The 11889-nt window shown below is 44.5% G+C and overlaps 1 long non-coding RNA gene across 1 annotated transcript; it reads left to right on the top strand.

The window, feature by feature from the left end:
* The first annotated feature begins 1126 nt into the window (after positions 1-1126).
* On the top strand, positions 1127-4381 carry LOC125532468 (uncharacterized). Its single transcript, XR_007294159.2, has 4 exons — positions 1127-1447; positions 1621-1714; positions 1794-1876; positions 3840-4381. It is a non-coding gene; the product is annotated as an uncharacterized LOC125532468 (long non-coding RNA).
* The last annotated feature ends 7508 nt before the right edge of the window (positions 4382-11889 follow it).

Here is an 11889-nt window from a genome sequence, read left to right as displayed (position 1 = left end):
AGTTTGTCTAAGACTGTGGAATTGCCTCAAGTGTGTCTGGTATTGTTCTCTGCCAAACTTGCTACACAGCGCTGTGCACAGAGCCTCCCAAGTGAAGGATGCGCCCTGTGACTCCTGCAACTGCAGCCAGCGAGCCGCATTTCCCGTGAAATGCAGGGTTGCTACCCGCACCCAAAGTTCAGGTTGAACTCCGTAGACATCGAAGTACTTTTCACACCTGCTCTTCCAAAATTGCGGATTATCTCCATCAAAGGACGGAAAATCCAGTTTCGGCAAAGCCCAATTATGCTGGGCGTGCTGCCGCTGGTCAAACTCACGCTCCCCGTCCCCAGATGTGCTGCTTGGAACAAGAGAGAAGGGTGGAGATTTGGACGCACCGTTGGCCGGAGGCGGCACTAGGGTGGTGATCACCCCATGAGCCAGACCCCCGAAATCATGGATGTCGCCGTGGCCACTCGGCCCGTGGTGCCCCGGGTCGACCGCTGGTGGCGGCGCGACTGTTCCCACCACTGGATCAGACACGGCGGCCGTCGGATCTGTCGCCCCCGCCGAATCCGCGAGCGCTGGATGGAGCGCGATGCGGCCCACCTGGGTACGCAGCTCATCGAGTTGACCTTGGAGATTGGACACCGCCGGCCTCCACAGCTCGAGCGATGTCTGGATGGCCTCCAATCTGGCATCGGTGGCCGCGCGGCTCTCCTTGACGGACTGGATCAGAGCCGCAAGTTGTTCCTCCATGGCCGTCGCCCGCTAGGCTTGTTTGGTGAGGTAGCGTGGCTTCCGTAGGTAGTCCGGCAACTCCAGGTCGCCGAGGATCGAAGTGACCTCTGATACCAAGTGTAACGTACCGAGGGATCTAGATCTGGAGGTAGGAGGAGGGGATGAGAGGGGAACGGCGAAGGAAGGGAAATTGTATAGATAGAGGAGAGGTCAGGAAGATCAACTTCCGGTCCAGGCAATACAATAATCCATAACCCTCTCACGCCACACACACCGTTTACTTATACCACCCACTCACGCACGCCACAGCTGTCGACAGTCGATTCGGTCTGCTGATTCGCTTCCCAGTCTTCCAGCCCTTCGCCATGTCTCTGACTCCGGGACCCACTAGCCCTCCGGATCCTTCTGGTTCGGTGTGGCACTCTCAGGTGGCGTGACAAGGCGGCGCTGAGCTCGGGAGCCGCATGCCTCCTCTGCCGCTCCTTCTTTCTTTCTTCCCCAACTCCTCTCTTGCACGTCGTCGTCTTGCCGCCCACGCAGCAAAGAGGTCGAGGAAGAGGCGGGAGTCGGGTCAATCGATCTGTCGCACGAGGATGCGGCACTCCCTGTTCCATCTAGATCAACGGGCGCAGAGGGAGGTGGAAGAAGAGCCACGACCTCCGAGCAGGAGGCTGTCGCCTAGCACGCATCTGACTGTGGCTATTTTATCCATGAGCTGGAGGATAAGGTATTCACCTCTAAAATCACACTTCTATTTTCCCCGTTTCCATCTGAAATATGGATTGCCAATATACTACTCTCACTTGGATTTGCACATGAAAGTAGTATAAATATTTGCACCGAACTGTATGATTTGTTGAGCCAAGTGTTGAGTCTGATATGGCATCTTTATGCTTTCAGAGAAGTGCATCTCTAAAATTCAGAGTTTTGAACCTAAAGAGACGCATCTAGACAATGGTTGCATGAGTGGTTCCAGTGTCATATACGCAACATGGTAAGCATGTCTTGTCTGATTCTAAGTTAGTTGTAGAAGTATTCCATGCTACTATTTGTTGACCAGAATTCGCTACCAGGTTGGAGATTTGGGATCGGATGCTGCGCCAAGAATGAGGGACCAAGGTGCTGAACTAACAGCAGGGGCAGAATGATTCTTCAGGTACCAACATAGCCGTTGACTAGAGAATTAAGTTAACTGTTTGTTTTACTTGAAGCTCCAAATTGTAGTTATTTTATTCATTCACTAATTTGGTATAATCCTAATCTAGGAGGATTATCACTGTATGATATGAGATTCTGACGTTTATCAATGATAAAAATCTGACATTGAATGGTTCTTTTCGGAAGTACAGTTGTAAGATCTATGATTCTTGCTTGGACCTTTAACTGGACAGTACTAATTGGACATATAATTGATGATTTATGCACAACAAGATATTCTGTTGTCTTTTGTTCTTCAATCAGATTCATCTAGCCCTTTGTTGACTTTCTAATTGTTTCACCCTTTACCTCTGAAACTTAGAAATCGGAGAAAGGTTATTGGCATATCCCCGCCACTGACGAAGATTTGCTAGAGAGGAAGAGGACCAGAATGTTTTTCTATTATTGGGGACATACATAATACATATAGATAAATTTGGACTCATTTATGACAGAGATTTCTTGCCAAAAATATTAACTCTGTCCAGCAGTGGGCACTGTCAAGGTAATAACAGGAATTTGCTGAACCTAATTGAATGAAAGCGGGATGGTATCCGATTGAGAACCTTCTCTAACTAAATGGGCTTACGAACAATCAACATCAAATAGTTCCAAATTAACAGATGTTGTTTTATGAAAATACTGATTTAAGAATTTGATGAATCTCTAATTCTCTACATAATCACTTAGTGAATTTTATGAATCTATAATTTTCTACAGATTTAAGAATTTGTACACCCCCTTTTAGTCCAAATTAAGAAAAATATGATTTCTGCTATGATAGTTTCCACAATAGTTTGGCCCTTGAGACACTTCCACTGTATGCATGTGTGTTCCTTTTTTTCCAGAGATATGCATGTCTATTGATCATTATTGGAATTGGTTCGACAAACTGTGTATATGTGACAAATTTACTAAATTTTTTTGACTCGTCTACGGCGTGCTTACGCCGGCCTGAACCATGTATTACTCAACTGTAGCGGAGACATAAAAGAGGATACAGGGGTTGTGGGAGAGATAGAAAGAAAACACCGAAAAGAAAGCAAAAGGAAAATATTCATGAAGGTTGAGTAATATACTGATCCAACCTAATAATATGACTAATCCATACAGTGGATATGCGCCAATGCTCACATTTGAAAAATGAAGGATTCAACTTTTTTTGAATTATTATGGGTGAAGTCGCGAGTATGCCCATCAATCGTAAAAGTATATAGTTCGACTTAGTCGTAGGTTCCGTAGTAGTCTTGCCTTGGCTCTGCTGCCTCTCCTCTCTGCTCATTGCTGGCTGTGGCTGTCCCATCTCTCCTAGAGCTGCTGCTGCTGCTGCACTTCTTTTGAAGCTCTTCTCAAACCCGTTGCTGCAGTTCTTCTCAAACTCCAACCAGTTGCTGCCTCTCTCTCTCTCTCTCTCTCTCTCTCTCTCTCTCTCTCTCTCAATTTTTCTGTAATCATGTGAACCATTGTTGTGCGATTATATGTTTTGTGGTACCTTCTGCAAAGTGCTAGCACCTACATGTTATCCAAAATTTTCTTCTAAATGTCATGAGGCATGCGCTACAAATTTTCTCAAGAATGATAAGGCATGCATGCAATTTTAATAATACTCTTTTGGCTCTCATTTATATGTTGCCATAGAGCATTGTACAATATAGAAGAGTCAATCAAACATAGCTCTTTGAATATCGGACAAAATATTGGTTTCGTGATTTATTTATAAAAAGATTCTTCTATGTATTTAGTTACATGATTTTAATTTGATCGTCTTCTTTCAACTTTTTTTTGCCGACTATGATATTTCCTTAGGTTCACCTTGACCTTCACTGCCCGTGTAAGAGCTTAAGTAAATTGATGTTGTATCATCAGAATCTGTAGCCTTGCACAGTTTTTCTTGCATGCACTGAAATCCCTCTTTGTCACAGGATGAATCAGAAACTGAAGATGATGATCCCATGGACACAGAAGAAGCTTTCTCTGTCCTCATCGCTGCACTGCAGTCTTTCAGCCAAGCTCTGGTGTATGACGACGAATAAAAAGATACCGTGAGTCCGTGACAGAGGTAGATGTCTTCTTGCGTCCTACCCTAGATGACAGGGGCTCTCTCATCAGCAAAATAGCTACTCTGGATACGCAGATGATGATCGCAGGAGACTGTACCTTATGGATAAGTAAATGACTCTGAGGTCTACATGTTAAGTATAGAAAGAAAAACCTGACGACGACAAGTGTACTGTCGGGAGCTTTGCTGCCACTTCTTTGCCAGCCGGAGTGGCCTGTTTTTAGTGATGATCATGGTGTACATGCGTGTATATGTTGTGTTCTGATAGACTGTACTACAAGATTTTCTTGGAATTGGTACTTCTGTTTTTGTATGCTATGAAGAGCGTATGTGTATGCTGGTTCCGTGTACTCTGTTTGTACGTCTGGTTGGCAGGAGATTAAGCAATGGGCGAGGTTTCGTATCTTCTCAGGGGTTGCTATACATCTTGCCGTGCATACTCAGCTTCTTTGGGTCCAAGGTATTTTCTTTCTTTCTTTCTTTCTTTCTTTCTTTCTTTCATAAAGAGGTTAAGTCGGAGGAGAGGACCCGGATCCCGGACGGCGCGCTGCTTTGGTCCCAGTCCACTCGCCATGTTTGGGTACCCAGCTCGGCCCTGCGCAGGTATTCACCCACCTCTCCACTGCCCCTGTAAGGACCTCCTTGATCTTGTACCTATCCAAATCAAAATCCTAGCAAATACACTTCAGAGCAAGGTACTGTTGTAGACCTCCTTCCAATCTGTGATGACCCCTAACCAATACATGTGCAGCCTTTGTCCGTTGCTAATTTAATACACTTCAGAGCAAGGTATCAGAAATAGTACGTGCATGTTGCACAGAGATGTTATTTCGCATGCATGAATTCTAATTTAAGCTTAAAGTTAGGCATGTCTAATCACACACACCACAGAATTTCCTTACTGTTCACTACATCTTTTATCTCCAATTTGGGTAGAGTCTAAGTGATAACTCTTTAGTCTGATTTATCTTCAAAAGTTTGCTAGAGGCCGACCTTCTCTGTTTTCTTCAATATTTTTTTGGAGTGCAACAGCATGAACCGGTTTCCCCATCAGGGCTGTATTTTCTTTTCTTTGATAGATTCTATAGTCATGTACTTCCGTTTCATGTTTCCATGTTTGCCATTATATGTGCCTTTCTTGCTGAGCTCTATTTGGATGAACTTTTGTTGATGTGTGATGTGGCTACATGGGCATGAATGGACATTTTGGACAGACCTGGTTTGAGATGTCCTTTTATGCTTGACTCAGGCACTCAGCTACGTGTGGTCTTATGAGACATAATCTCTGTTAAAAAGTATTTATAATTACTAGCAGCATTCCATAATTTGTATTGGGTCGTCCCGGTGTCGCAACCTAGGAAGGACAAACAGGGCCGGTCATCCCCACAGATAAAAACATTGTCAAGCCTTACTTTTTGCAAGTTGCCTTGTTCTGTTTCTTTTAGAGGAAAGATAGCAATTTGAGTCATTACAGTTCTGTTGCACGAACACTGCTAGACCGCGGTGTGTCAAGATCATAATTGCTACACTCAATGGTTACATTGACCTTATTTCTGAAGTTTGCAAAAATTCTATTACAAAAATATTGCATAATGGCACGTGAAGCAATTTATACTTAATATTTCGCCCGATGCAACACACGGGCATTTGTACTAGTAGTAATTCCAGGAGTGGTGGTCTGGTGGATGTGGCAACATTGGAAGCAATAGCCTGTCGGGAGGCGTTGTCGCTGGCTGAAGATCTTCAGATCCATGACTTCATTATTGCTTCAGATTCTAAACAGGTGGTTAATGATATAAACAAGTGCCAAGGAGGCATGGAGCCGTCATATCAGAGATCATACTGCGTGCTTCGGCATTTAACTGTATCTTTGTTTTTGAAGGTAGGGTGTCGAATGTAGATGCTCACAAAATAGCTAGATCTTTCCTTTCTCTTCAGCAGGGGCGCCATTTGTGGCTTGTGAATCCCCATGCAATTTCTATCCCACAAACTGTGGTTTATGATCAATAAGGTGTGTTTTACCTCTCAAAAAAAAGAGAATGTTCTCAAAGTTCAAAATAGACTAGAATCGAAAAGTTCAGTGTGCTGGACTATAAGTTCAGGGTTCAACTTAACTTTTGTCTACTACTTCAAGATTTGTTTTGGACTCTTTTCCAACACCGTGTGTTTAGCATTTTTGCTTGACCAGCACAGCTATGCCATCCTTCAGTAGCTTCATACCTTCATCAAAAGCAGTTACACTTGCGTCTCTCAGACGGACCAACTCCATTGTACATTTTTTTTCGAAAAGGGGAAAGACCCCGACCTCTGCATCATCATGATAAACATGGCCATAATTCCATTGCTCGTACATAAAGCAATGCGTGCCTGTGCGTCATCGAATGATTTCTATTCTGGTCCTTACATCCCGTGCTTCCGTGTCCATCTCTTCAGGTAATGAATGTGCTTGATACTCCTTTCGTCCTATAACATATTACACTAGTGTGAAAAAACGTCTTATATTATGTGACGAAAAAAGTATTAAGCACATCCATTACCTGCAAGACAAACATCTTAAATTACGGAAGCATTTCAGTTATCAAAATTTACAGCAAAATAAATCATATCCTAATCATGTGAGCACTCGCACTCAAACATTTCACTGGCATCGATCATTTTCACTTCGAACACTACCTTGCTCCAATTTTCTCTCCTCTCTGCCTGTGTATGTGTAAGTTGGTACAGCTTGTCTTTCTTTTTTTTTTTTGCAGGAAGGCACAGCTTGTCTTTCTCAATCGTGTCAACCCGGTATGCGTTAGCCTTATAAATTAAATGTCCAAACCGCTCAAACATAGCCGTTGTGTAAACTTTACTAACATGCCGCTCGAGAGACATATTGCACTTGACGACAACGCCACCTTGTAAAAGTAAAAAAAAAGGACAAATCTTGCTCAATTTTTTTTAAAAGGAAGAAAACCTCCGGCCTCTGCACCGATAAATGCATACGGTCATATTATTAAGAAGCATAAGAAGGTCTTAAGTTCCAATGCTGCTCATAGTCCAAGCAAATAGAAGAAAAAAAGTCTGTAACGTGCCACACTCGGCGAAAACGCTCCACATCCGGCAATCAAGAATAGACTACGATGCCTACACACCTAGCCTATTATTAAGTCGCCATCCAAATCCGCTGAAGATAACCCGTACTACCGTCTCCCAGCGGTTGCATCCAATATCCAAAGGCTCCTTGAAATCCGCATGAGTGAGTAACGACCACATACGAATCCAAGCTGTAGCTCTGTAGATGACCTGCAAAAACTTAGTGAAGTTTGTCCCATTAAAAATCATATCATTTCTCGTGTTCCATATAGCCCATAAGAGTGCACATATCCCTATCCGAATACGTTTAGCTATATATTTGTCCACTCCAATAAGCCACGTCCCAAATAACGTGTTTATGCTCGTTGGGGGGTTGAATGTTAAAAGCTATATGTATTGATCGCCATAACAACTGTGCAAGCGGAAATCGGAGAAAGAGGTGTTTAATCGATTCATTTTGGTCGCAAAAACAACATCTGGAGTTACCAATCCAATTCCCTTTTAGCAAATTTTGATGTCATGTTATGTTCATATTACACTTACAACATTTGTTCGCTTCTCCTCGTAACTCTCTTCTAATCTCTACCGAACTGTAGCCTCATATACTGCTTGACAAACATGTGCATAGGACATCCCAGAGGTACATACTGCTTTAGCATATGATTGGCACTCTCGCTCAGCTCCGTGCTTGTCATTTTGGCGTAGACCCCCTTGAAGTAAGAATTCGCCCACTTATGCCAAATTTCATAGATCCGAGTCATGTATGGATGCTTCCTCAGATTATACTTGTCAATCAGTTCATCCAAGGCTCTCTCGAACTCATCCTCTTTCAGCGTATGGTTTACTACTTTGTGAAATTCATCTCTGAAATCATTTTTTCTAGAGTAGAGTTGTCCTTCTTCAAGATATACCATTTGGATTTTTTTCAAAACTATGACGTATTTTTATAGCAAATTCGGAAACTATAGTATGATGTGGAGAAAAATCAAAACTATCACCCCGTCGGCCACGCGTTGGCCGAAAAGGGTGTTTTCGGCCACCTCTAGGCCGAAATAGACTTTTTGGCCTTGCCTTGGCTGAAATGGTGCGGACCTGGCCGAAAAGGCTGTTTTCGGCCAGCTCTTGGCCGAAATACACTTTTTGGTAAGTGTAGGCCGAAAAGTCCTTTTTGGTCTAGTGTAGGCCGAAGTTGCATGGCTCATACATTAGGCCAAAATGTATTTTCCCGCCACCCGTTTCCCGCCAACCCCTTCCCGCCATATGTTCCCGCCAACCCTTTCCCGCCATACCGCAGTCATTCTTTCCCGCCATTTTCTCCTCTTTACCTATAAAACCCCTTTCAGGCGGAGGTGGATAAACATTCTAGTGTAGTGTAGTCAAGATGTCCCATTATCCATTCGATCGTAGTTTTTGTTGGAAATATGCCCTAGAGGCAATAATAAATTGATTATTATTATATTTCCTTGTTCATGATAATCGTTTATTATCCGTGCTATAATTGTATTGACAGGAAACTCAGATACATGTGTGGATACATAGACAACACCATGTCCCTAGTAAGCCTCTAGTTGACTAGTTCGTTGATCAATAGATGGTTACGGTTTCCTAACCATGGACATTGGATGTCGTTGATAACGGGATCACATCATTAGGAGAATGATGTGATGGACAAGACCCAATCCTAAGCATAGCACAAGATCATGTAGTTCGTATGCTAAAGCTTTTCTAATGTCAAGTATCATTTCCTTAGACCATGAGATTGTGCAACTCCCGGATACCGTAGGAGTGCTTTGGGTGTGCCAAACGTCACAACGTAACTGGGTGGCTATAAAGGTACATTACAGGTATCTCTGAAAGTGTCTGTTGGGTTGGCACGAATCGAGACTGGGATTTGTCACTCCGTGTAAACGGAGAGGTATCTCTGGGCCCACTCGGTAGGACATCATCATAATGTGCACAATGTGATCAAGGAGTTGATCACGGGATGATGTGTTACGGAACGAGTAAAAGAGACTTGCCGGTAATGAGATTGAACAAGGTATCGGGATACCGACGATCGAATCTCGGGCAAGTGTCGTACCGATAGACAAAGGGAATTGAATACGGGATTGATTAAGTCCTTGACATCGTGGTTCATCCGATGAAATCATCGTGGAACATGTGGGAGCCAACATGGGTATCCAGATCCCGCTGTTGGTTATTGACCGGAGAACGTCTCGGTCATGTCTGCATGTCTCCCGAACCCGTAGGGTCTACACACTTAAGGTTCGATGACGCTAGGGTTATAAAGGAAGTTTGTATGTGGTTACCGAATGTTGTTCGGAGTCCCGGATGAGATCCCGGACGTCACTAGGAGTTCCGGAATGGTCCGGAGGTAAAGATTTATATATGGGAAGTCCTGTTTTGGTCACCGGAAGAGTTTCGGGGTTTATCGGTAATGTACCGGGACCACCGGGAGGGTCCCGGGGGTCCACCAAGTGGGGCCACCTGCCCCGGGGGGCCACATGGGCTGTAGGGAGTGTACCTTGGCCTACATGGGCCAAGGGCACCAGCCCCACTAAGGCCCATGCGCCTAAGAGATGGAGAGGGGGCAAACCCTAATGGGATATGGGCCTTAGGGCCCATATTGGTGCGCCTCCCTCTCCCATTCCCTCTTGGCCGCCACCCTTGATCCCCATCTAGGGCTGCCGGCCCCCTAGGGGTGGGAACCCTAGAGGGGGCGCAGCCCCTCCCCTTCCCCTATATATATGAGACCTAGGGCTGCCCCATAATACACGCGATTCGATCTCTCGTTGGTGCAGCCCTGCATCTCTCTCTCTCCCTCCTCTTCTGTGGTGCTTGGCGAAGCCCTGCAGGATTGCCACGCTCCTCCATCACCACCACGCCGTTGTGCTGCTGCTGGATGGAGTCTTCCTCAACCTCTCCCTCTCTCCTTGCTGGATCAAGGCATGGGAGACGTCGTCGGGCTGTACGTGTGTTGAACGCGGAGGTGCCGTGCGTTCGGCACTTGGTCATCGGTGATTTGAATCACGACGAGTACGACTCCATCAACCCCGTTCACTTGAACGCTTCCGCTTAGCGATCTACAAGGGTATGTAGATGCACTCTCCTTCCCCTCGTTGCTAGTCTCTCCATAGATAGATCTTGGTGACACGTAGGAAAATTTTGAATTTCTGCTACGTTCCCCAACAGTGGCATCATGAGCTAGGTCTATTGCGTAGATTCTATGCACGAGTAGAACACAAAGTAGTTGTGGGCGTTGATTTTGTTCAATATGCTTGCCGTTACTAGTCTTATCTTGATTCGGCGGCATCGTGGGATGAAGCGGCCCGGACCAACCTTACACGTACTCTTACGTGAGACCGGTTCCACCGACAAACATGCACTAGTTGCATAAGGTGGCTGGCGGGTGTCTATCTCTCCCACTTTAGTCGGATCGGATTCGATGAAAAGGGTCCTTATGAAGGGTAAATAGCTATTGGCATATCACGTTGTGGTCTTTGCGTAGGTAAGAAATGTTCTTGCTAGAAACCCATAGCAGCCACGTAAAACATGCAAACAACAATTAGAGGACGTCTAACTTGTTTTTGCAGGGTATGCTATGTGATGTGATATGGCCAAAGGATGTGATGAATGATATATGTGATGTATGAGATTGATCATGTTCTTGTAATAGGAATCACGACTTGCATGTCGATGAGTATGACAACCGGCAGGAGCCATAGGAGTTGTCTTAATTTATTCATGACCTGCGTGTCAAAATAAACGTCATGTAATTACTTTACTTTATTGCTAACCGTTAGCCGTAGTAGTAGAAGTAATAGATGACGTGACAACTTCAAGAAGACACGATGATGGAGATCATGATGATGAAGATCATGGTGTCATGCCGGTGACGATGATGATCATGGAGCCCCGAAGATGGAGATCAAAAGGAGCAAAGTGATGATGGCCATATCATGTCACTATTTGATTGCATGTGATGTTTATCATGTTTATACATCTTATTTGCTTAGAACGACGGTAGTAAATAAGATGATCCCTCATTAAAATTTCAAGAAGTGTTCTCCCCTAACTGTGCACCGTTGCTACAGTTCGTCGTTTTTAAGCACGCCGTGATGATCGGGTGTGATGGATCCTTACGTTCACATACAACGGGTGTTGACGAGTCTAGCATGTACAGACATGGCCTCGGAACACATGCAAAACACTTAGGGTTAACTTGACGAGCCTAGCATGTACAGACATGGCCTCGGAACACAGAAGACCGAAAGGTCGAGCATGAGTCGTATGGTAGATACGATCAACATGAAGATGTTCACCGACGTTGGCTAGTCCGTCTCACGTGATGATCGGACACGGCCTAGTTGACTCGGATCATGTAATCACTTAGATGACTAAAGGGATGTCTACCTGAGTGGGAGTTCATAAGATGAACTTAATTATCCTGAACATAGTCAAAAGGATTTTGCAAATTACGTCGTAGCTCGCACTTTAGTTCTACTGTTTAGATATGTTCCTAGAGAAAAATTAGTTGAAAGTTGATAGTAGCAATTATGCGGACTAGGTCCGTAAACTGAGGATTGTCCTCATTGCTTCATAGAAGGCTTATGTCCTTAATGCACCGCTCGGTGTGTTGAACCTCGAACGTCGTCTGTGGATGTTGCGAACATCTGACATACACATTTTGATAACTACGTGATAGTTCAGTTAAATGGTTTAGAATTGAGGCACCAAAGATGTTTTTTGAAACATCGCGAAACATATGAGATGTTTCGAGGGCTGAAATTGGGATTTCAGGCTCGTGCCCACGTCAAGAGGTATAAGACCTCCGACGA

This window comes from Triticum urartu, chromosome 1A (genome assembly GCF_056163025.1).
Source record: "Triticum urartu cultivar PI428250 chromosome 1A, HENAU_Tu73, whole genome shotgun sequence".
NCBI classification, from domain to species: Eukaryota; Viridiplantae; Streptophyta; class Magnoliopsida; order Poales; family Poaceae; genus Triticum; species Triticum urartu.
The sequence above is the reverse complement of the archived record's forward strand: the minus strand, read 5'-3'. Positions and strand labels throughout refer to the sequence as shown.